The 9,415-nt window shown below is 38.0% G+C and overlaps 1 pseudogene; it reads right to left on the bottom strand.

Moving 5' to 3' along the window:
• Positions 1–1,675: 1,675 nt before the first annotated feature.
• On the bottom strand, positions 1,676–2,621 carry LOC109266255 (olfactory receptor 5H2-like; annotated as a pseudogene).
• Between the last annotated feature and the right edge of the window lie 6,794 nt (positions 2,622–9,415).

Genomic DNA, 9,415 nt, shown 5'->3' with positions numbered 1-9,415 from the left:
TTTCGTCATTTTGGGTAGTCCCTTCAGTGGCTCCAAACTGCAGGGCACTTCCCCTGTGCTGTCCGGAGTAACTTGTGTTGGTGGGTGGGGCTGCAGTCAGACCCAATGTCTGTCCCCAGCCCACTGCTGGGGCCACAGTCAGACTGGTGTGTACCTTATCTTCCCCTCTTCCAGGGGCAGTACTCACTCTGGAGTGGGGTGGCCCCTGTCTGGGCTACTTGCACACTGCCAGGCTTGTGGTGCTGCTTCGATGGGCTCTTGCCAAGGGTGTATTAGCCGGGGTGGATCCACAAGTTGCACAGGGGCAGGAGGGGCAGGCTTAGCTCATTTTGCAGTTGGTGGTCCCCTGGGAGACGGGCCCTGCAGCACCAGGAGGGAGGCAGGCCCATCAGAGGGATGGATCCACAGAAACACAACACTGGGCCTTTTTGCGGTGCAAGCAAGTTTGGTGATGGAGAACTGGTTCCCTTTAGAATTTCGGCTGGGGGAGAATAGTACTTTCCAGGGCCTTTGTTTCCCTGCTGAGCTGAGCTCTGTCTTCTGGGGCTCAGCAACTCTCCCTCCCGGTGTCCTCTCACCCTCCCCTCTGTCTGAGAGCAGAGCTGTTGACTTTTAATATTCCAGATATTAAGTCCTGCTGGCTGTCAGAACTCACACAGTCCGGCCCCTCTGCTTTTGCAAGCCAGACTTGGGGGCTCTGCCTTGCCAAGCGGGCTGCCCCTCCACCACTCTGGTTCCCTCCTGCCAGTCCGTATAGTGTGCACCTCCTCTCTGCCCTTCCTACCCTCTTCCATGGGCCTCTTGTCTACTCTTGGCTCTGGAGAGTCCGTTCTGCTAGTCTTCTGGCAGTTTTCTGGGTTATTTAGGCAGACGTGGGTAGAATCTAAGAGATCAGCAGAACAAGGTGGCCCAGCATCCTCTTACACTGCCATCTTTCCCTCTGTCCATCTGTGTATAGAAAGTTCTAGTCATGCTCGCCATATATACACATAATCTGGTAGCAATGGCAATCCATTAGAAGTTATTGAAGAAGGATATTATTTAATCAGACTTCTGTGTATAAAGAATACTCTGACAGCAATGTTTTGGAAGTAAGAGAATATCAACAGGATGTGAGAAAAGAAACAAGACTGTAGCAAATGACAGATATGAGTAGTTTTAGCGTGAGAACCTCAGTGGTATCAGTAGACTGTGTATAGAATCACTGGTGAGGGAGGAAGGGCATGGGTGTCCTGAAATGGGATGACTCATACGTTTTGGGCTTTGTTCACTCATACGCAACTGTGACTCTACTGTGGATTAAATGTGATATGAGTCTTCTGTCTGCATGACTGTAATGGCTGTCAAAGACATGATATTCAAATTCCTTTCAGAAGTGTTAAATTATTACAGGGCTTAATGAATTTATGAAGCCACATTGAAAATATAAAAACGTGTAAAATAATTTGTTTTCCTCTTTAGTTTAGTATGACATGAACACTTGGTTAGAATTCTTTCTATTTTTGAATAATAGACATACATATTTAAGAAAGCGAATTGTATGCCTACCTTAGTCATTAAAATGCTAATGCAATTATACCTACAAAAGACTTTGATAGCTAATCAACACTTAATAACATCTAATCTGTAATTTTGTGTCATTTTAATGAGAGGAGAGTAGATATTATTATGACTTCTAAGTATTTCTCTTTAACATTTTTCTCAGTGAATCTATGACTTTCTTATTTCTCAAGCTGTAGATAATTGGATTTAAGAAAGGAATTATGATAGTATAAAATACAGAGTCCATCATACCCTGATCATCTGATTGTGCAGATACAGGGTGCACATACATTAAGACAAGAGAGCCATGGTACAAAGAGACAGATAAGAGATGGGATCCACAGGTGGAGAACGCTTTTCTTATGCCTTGTAGTGACTTCTTTTTTAAGATTGTAAAGAGTACTAGTGTATAGGAGACAAGAACTATCAGAATGGTGAACATCTGTATTGACCCAGCAAAAATGAATACCATCAGAAAATTAATAGAAGGGTCAGTACAAGAAATCTTAAACAATGGCATAATGTCACAGTAAAAGTGATGTACTATGATAGAATCACAGAAGGTTAATCTGAATAACAAAGCATTATGAATTATGGCATGAAGAAGGCCACCTGAAAATGACCAAACTAACAGCCGGATGCATAGTGTATTGGACATAATCACTGGGTAAAGTAATGGTTTGCATATGGCCACATAGCGATCATAAGCCATTGTTGCCAGCAGAAAACATTCTGTGGTTATACTGATTGCCAAGGGAAAAAACTGTATCATGCATTCAGAAAGAGATATCATTTTGCTCTTGGCAAAGAAGTTGACCAGCATCTTGGGGGTCACTGTGGATAATATCTAAGCATCCACAAATGCCAAACTTCCAAGGAAAAAGTACATGGGGATGTGAAGCTGAGGGTCATTCCATATGAGAGCAATCAGACCAAGGTTCCCCACAATGGTGAGAAGATAGATAACCAAGAACACCAGGAATAGGGGGATTTGCCACTGTGGTTCATATGTGAGTCCGGAGAATTAACTCTGTCAGCAATGTTGCATTTTCCTTTCCCATGTCCTCACTGGGTGTTGCCTGAAATGAAATGGAGTAAGTTTTTTAAATGTCAATAAGAATTTATATGTGAAAATATGGGGAGGAGATTTGAGATACAGTTGTGCACATCAGAATCCCCTCTTAATTTTATTACATATTTAGTGGAATCTATTTTGGAGCTAAGGAAAATAGTACAATTATTTAAATATTAAAATGCAGCAATAAACAGATTTTGGAAAATGGAAGACATTATACATATGTGCTAAATTTATGGTACAGGATTCATTATGAAACAGAAATTCTGTGTCTTGAATGTCTTGAAAGGGAAAGAAGCTTGAAGGGCCAGGTTAGTAAAGTTAATTAAATAGCTTATGAAAGATCTTGAATATTATTTATCAGGGGATAAACATGCACTGAAAACAAGAGGAAGGAATAGCACTCTAAGACTCTCTTTTAAAGTGAATATATGGTAGTATAAAAAATAGGCTGAAGGGAGTAGAAACTGGGCTCAGGAATACCAGGCAACAAGAAGTTACTACTGTCTAGCTGTTCTCAAATCAGAGTACACATCAGAAATGTCTGGGGAAACTTTTGTGTAAAATATAGATTTGAAACTTTACTGTAGAAATTAATTTAGTGTGTCAAGAACTAAAGCTAATAATCTGTATTTTAAACTTGCTCCATGGTGATCTACATACATGTGACTTGGCTAGTCCACTAGCAAATTGACATTGAAATTAACAAGAAGATTAAGACATGGATGCCGAAGAATTCAGGATGTAGAGGCAGTTACTACCTCTGTGATATATTGGAGCTGAAGGGGTCTTCAGTGAGGAATAAAGAAGTACCTGGGTAACTGGGTAGATTTTCCTCAAAACTGATTAAGAACTAGAAGGCAGTGGCCAGTTTGTGGACGTCTAGGTGATATATACTTTGTAGTATGAGTTACAAGAGCTTAATGGAAATAATGACTTGGAAATCATTGGAGTAGGTGGAGGCACACTTACGTATGATCTATCTATTAGAGAATACACCAAGTGTCAAGAGAAGGGCAAGAGACTAAACTGACAAAAGTATGGTAAAGTGGCACTGAAGATGTGTGCCATTTTCAGAAGCCAGTCCAATCCTCTTTTCTCCCACATAATCTTGGTGTCAGGCAAAGTCTACCACCCACTCTAGGAGCCAAAAGTTGTGCCACTAACAACTAGAGTGAGGGCACCTGATGTAAGTTTGGCAAATCTAACTTCCCCACACTGGTTTAAAATTTGGAGTGCGGGAGTAAAAGGGACAAGGACAAAAGAGAATTTGGGTTGCTAAGGCAGCCAAGCTATAAAATGAAGGTTCCAGAGGTTCCTGTGTGGTTCAGTTGGTTAAGTATCTGACTTCATCCCAGGTCATGATCTTGTGGTTCGTGACTTCGAATCCTGTGTCCACCTCTGTGCTGACAGCTCAGAGCCTGCAGCCTGCTTCAGATTCTATGTCTCCCTTTCTCTCTGCCCCTCCCCCTCTCGTGCTCTGTCTCTCTCTCAAGAGTAAATAAACATTAAAAAAATTTAACAAAAAAAAATAAAATGAAGATTCCAGCAAATACATCCTACACCCACACCAATGACCTACCCTGTCAGTGTGAACAGTGGCATTCCCATACAGCCGGTGTGACAACAACCCTCGTGGATACAGTGTTGGGACATGGTTTTGGCTGTTCACAGATTGCCTTCCTTCCTTCTTTGCTATCTATTTTTTTCAAGCTGGTTCCTTCAATCTCCCTCACATTTCTATGTTAGAGAAAATCCATTCAAAAACACCATTTCTTGTTGAAGCTAATAGTTCTGACTGACAGCAATGAAAGATGGGCAGAGACTGGGAAACGATACTGAGCAGAATGATCAAGAAGAGAAGGGAAACAGGGCAGATGAGTGTCATGAACATAAGGAAAGGAAGATATTCAAGAAGGACAAAGAAAGTTATGGTGCCAGTCAATAAAATAAATGCTCTAGTAGGACAAGGAGTGAACAGATGTGATGCAGCATGGAAGCTAAGAGATTTTCAGTGGCTTTAGTGAGAGCCATTTCTGTTATGTGATGCAGTGGAGGCCAGAGAATAATGAGAAGTGAATGGGAAACAAGTTACACAACAGTGAACTGGGAAACAAAGTTGAGCCCTCCAGGAATGTGGAGGACAGTTATTGTATGTCTGCTGTGGTAGACAAATACAAAATATGTTTCCTATATATCATTTAATAAAAGTGTTCAGAAGAGAGAAGCAGAGAGGATGTCATCACAAAGAGGAAGAAGACAGTAGAAGGAGAAATTTGGGTGGGTGGAGATCACAAGATGCACAAAGAGTAATACACAGAGAATAATAGACATGTTGATGAATAAGTGTGGGAAAGACAAAGAAGGATTCAGAATATATCAGAGAAAGTTAATGGACAACAAAAGGGAAAAGCTCAGAATTAGGGAATACATATTTATCTTAACCTTTGTTTTACTTTAAGTTGTCAACTTTCAGGCTCCTGCGTGGCTGTCCGTTAAACGTCTGACTCTTGATTTCAGCTCAGGTCATGATCTCATGGTTTGTGAGATCAAGCCCAACATTGGACTGTATGCTGACAGAGCAGAGCCTGCTTGAGATTCTCTCTCTACCTCACTCTCTCAAAATAAATAAATAAACTTAAAAAAAATAATAAAGTTGTCAATTTGGGGAAACTTGTTTTATTCAAATTTCCTTGTTTAATTTTCTATGGAATATGTGTAAGCAAGAGATTTTCATTTTAAATTTTACTTCGCAAATTTTGTGCTGTTCATAAATACACTAGCACTGCCTGAAAGTTCTTTTCATATTTAAAAGTGCCTTTACATTTGTTATTACAGTGATTAGAACTGACTTTTTCTAGAAATCCTTCTGGTTTTACTTGAGAGTATTTTTTTTTTGCCACCAGTTATTTAGCAGAATAAAACTGAGCCAAAGAGTGGAGTGGAATACAAGTGATGTAAGTAACCAAAGCCAATAATTGCAGTTTTTAAATGTACATTTATTTGAAAGAACTTCTTCCATGCAATCCCAAATCACTAACGAACTGAAGATACTCAAATTCAGTTTATGTGTGGGTACTTAATAAGCTATAAATACTAGAAAGAGCATGAAGGAGCACTTACTGCCTATTTCCTCCCACATAAATAGTCAATGAAATTCTTGTCAGAAGTTGGATAAAGGATAGAGGTAATATGCAAGTGACTTACTTTAAAAGTTTTATCAGAAAGTGTGATCAATTAAACATAAGGGAGGTTTTAATCAGAGTAACCAGAAGATTTCTTATGTAGGAATTGTTATGAAATTATTTTTTTAAGATTATTTATTTATTTGAGTAAGAGAGAGAGACTGAGGGAGGGACATACAGAGAAGGAAGGAGAGAATCTCAAGTGGGCTCTGCACTGTCAGTAAGGCGCCTGATGTCTGGCTGAAACACACGAATGGTGAGATCATGACCTGAGCCAAAACCAAGAGTCAGACACTTAACTGATTGAGCCACCCAGGTGTCCCTGAAATGATTTTTTTTAAGGGAGAGTGCGTGAGCAGAGGTGAGGGGCAGGGGGAGAAAGAGAGAATCCTAGGTAGGCTCCATGCTCAGCATGGAGCCCAATGTGGGACTTGATCACACAGCCCTGGAGTCATGACCTGAGCCAAAATCAAGAGTCAGACACTCAACCTGCTGAGCCATCCAGGTGCCCCTGTTATGAAGTGATACCTAAGTGCAGTTTAAATTGTTTAACATTTTAGTTCACCAATACCTATAAGTTATTATAGATATGTTGAGAGAAATAAAACATTGTTAAAGTGAATAATTAAGTCTCAGCTATTTTGCTTATCTAGATTATAATCATTAAAATTAACTATATAAATTATTCACTAGCAGTTTTCTATTACTCACCTGGATTTTTTGGCATCTTGTAAACCCACAGGTTTCTACCACAGGTGACACTTCTAACAGGTTTATGCAAACTTCAGTTGCTCTATAAATTTTGATGTGCTGACTGCTTTAATTAGTGTGATCTTCTCTGAGCTAATCAACCATATATGATTTTATTGAGGCCAAAGTTTGGATTCCTTTTGGGAGCCAATCTCAAATACAGTTGTCAACCTTCATGCAAACTACAGTTGATGGAATTTATACCTTTCATCAACTCTTCTATTCTCATGCTTTAGAACTAGAGCATCATCTTTCCTGGGTCTCAAACCTTATAGATAGCAGATCATGGGACTTCTCAGCCTTCATATTCACACGAGCCAACATTTTATAAGAAATGTCTTCACATATACATATTTCACTTACAGATTGATATATCTTATTGGCTCTGTACTCTGAAAAACTATGGCTGTTAGAACCACTAGATGTACATTTAGTGACTTCTTCATATGAGAAAGAGGGAAATATAACTCAATTGTCAGCTATGGACCTCAAATAACTCTGTTTTAAAAGGTAACTAGTAAGAAGAGGTTTATTTACATATTACATCATGAGTATTATCTTGTATATACAATTAATTTGAGAAAGATTGTTCAAAGACGAGCCAGCATGACATTAAATTTGAAGTCTGGAATTGTGATGTCTCCAGCTTTGCTTTTCTTTTTCAAGATTTCCTTGGCTATTCAGGGTTGTTTGTGGTTCCATACAAATTTTAGGATTGTTTGTTCTACCTCTGTGAAAAATGCTAGTGGTATTTTGATAGGGAGTGCATTAAATATGTATATTACTTTGGGTGCCATAAACATTTTAACAATATTTGTTCTTCCTATCCAGGAGGATGGAATGTTTTTCCATTTCTTTGTGTCTTCTTCAGTTTCTTTCATAAGTGTTCCATAGTTTACTAAAGTACAGATCTTTTACCTCTTTAGTTAGGCTTTTTCCTAGGTATCTTATGGTTTTTGGTGCAATTGTAAATGGGATTGATTCCTTGATTTCTCTTTCTGCTCCTTCATTATTGGTGCATAGAAATTCAACAGATTTCTGTATATTGATTTTGTATCCTGTGATCTTGATTATTGATTTCTTGTATTATTGTATTTTTGTATCTTGTATTATTGTATGTTGATTTTGTATCCTGTGACCTTACTGAATTTGTGTGTCAGTTCTAGCAATTTTTGGTGGAATATTTTGGGTTTTCTACATAGAGGATCATGTCTTCTGAAAAGAGTGAAAGTTTGACTTATTCCTTGCTGATTTAGATGCCTTTTATTTCTTTTTCTTTTGTTTTCTTATTGTCTTTTTCTCTGTTTTTGATTGCTGAGGCTAGGACTTCTATGTTAAATTACAGTGGTGACAGTGGGTGTTCCTGACCTTAGAAGAAAAGCTCTCTGTTTTTTCTCCATTAAGGATGATATTAGCTTGGGTTTTTCATTTATGGACTTTGTGATGTTGATGTATGTTCCTTCTATTGTTACTTTGTTGAGCTTTTTTTTTTTTTTTTTTTTTATCAAGATTGTATGCTGTACTTTGCCAAATGCTTTTTCTGCAGCTATTGAAAGGATCATAGATTCTTATCCTTTCTTTTATTAATGTGGTATATCATATTGATTGATCATGATAATGAACCACCCCTTTAACCCAGGAATAAATCCCACTTGATGGTAGGGAGTGATTCTTCTAATGATCTGTTGGACTCAGTTTGCTAGTATTTTTGCTGAGAATTTTTGCATCTATGTTCATCAGGGATATTGGCCTGTAACTCTCTTTTTTAGTGAAGTCTTTGTCTCACTTTGGAATCAGGATAATGCTGGCATCATAGAATGAGTTTGGAAGTTTTCCTTCCATTTCTACTTTCTAGAATAGTTTGATAAGAATAGGTATTAATTCTTCTTTAAATGTTTGGTAGAATGCCCCCGTGAAGCTATCTGGCCCTGGACTTTTGTTTGTTGGGAGATTTTTTATTACTGATTTGGTTCCTTTGCTGATTATTGGTCTGTTCAAGTTTTCTATTTCTTCCTGTTTTAGTTTTGGTGCTTATATGTTTCCAAGAATTTATCCATTTCTTCCAGATTTCCCAATTTGTTGGCATATAATTTTTCATGATATTCTCTTATAATTGTTTGTATTTCTGTGGTATTGGTTGCGATTTCCCCTCTCTCATTAGCGATTTTACTTATTTGGGTCCTTTCTCTTTTTGATAAATCTGGCTAGGAGGTTATCAATTTTATTAGTTCTTTCAGAGAATTGACTCCTGGTTTCATTGATCTGGTCTACTGAGGTTTTTTGTTGTTTCTATATCATTTATTTCTGCTCTAATCTTTATTACTTCCTTTCTTCTGGAAAGAAGGCTGACTTTAGGCTTCCATTTGTTCTTTTTCTAGCTCTGTTAGGTATAAAGTTAGGTTGTTTATTTGAGATTTTCTTGCTTTTTGAGGTAGACCTGAATTGTTATATCTATATACTTCCCTCTTAGGGCCACTTTTGCTGCATCCCAAAGATTTTGGACCATAGTCTTTTCATTTTCATTTGTTTCCATGTACTTTTTAAATTTATTATTTAATTTCCTTGTTGACCCATTCACTCTTTAGTGGGATGTTCTTTAGCCTCCATGAATTTGTGTTCTTTCCAAATTTTCACTTCTGATTGACTTCAAGTTTTATAGTTTTGTGGTCTGAAAAGATGCATGGTAGGATTTCAATTTTTTTGTACTTGTTGAGGCCTGATTTAAAACCCAGTATGTGATCTATTCTGGAGTATGTTCCATGTACATTTGAAAAGAATGTGTTTTCTGCTGCTAAATTTAGAATGAAATGTTCTGAATATATCTGTTAAGTCCATCTGGTCTAGTGTGTCATTCAAAACCATT

The sequence above is a fragment of the Panthera pardus genome, unplaced genomic scaffold (assembly GCF_024362965.1).
Source record: "Panthera pardus isolate Hobbes unplaced genomic scaffold, ASM2436296v1 HiC_scaffold_16, whole genome shotgun sequence".
Taxonomy (NCBI): Eukaryota; Metazoa; Chordata; class Mammalia; order Carnivora; family Felidae; genus Panthera; species Panthera pardus.
This window is presented reverse-complemented; position numbering and strand designations above follow the sequence as displayed.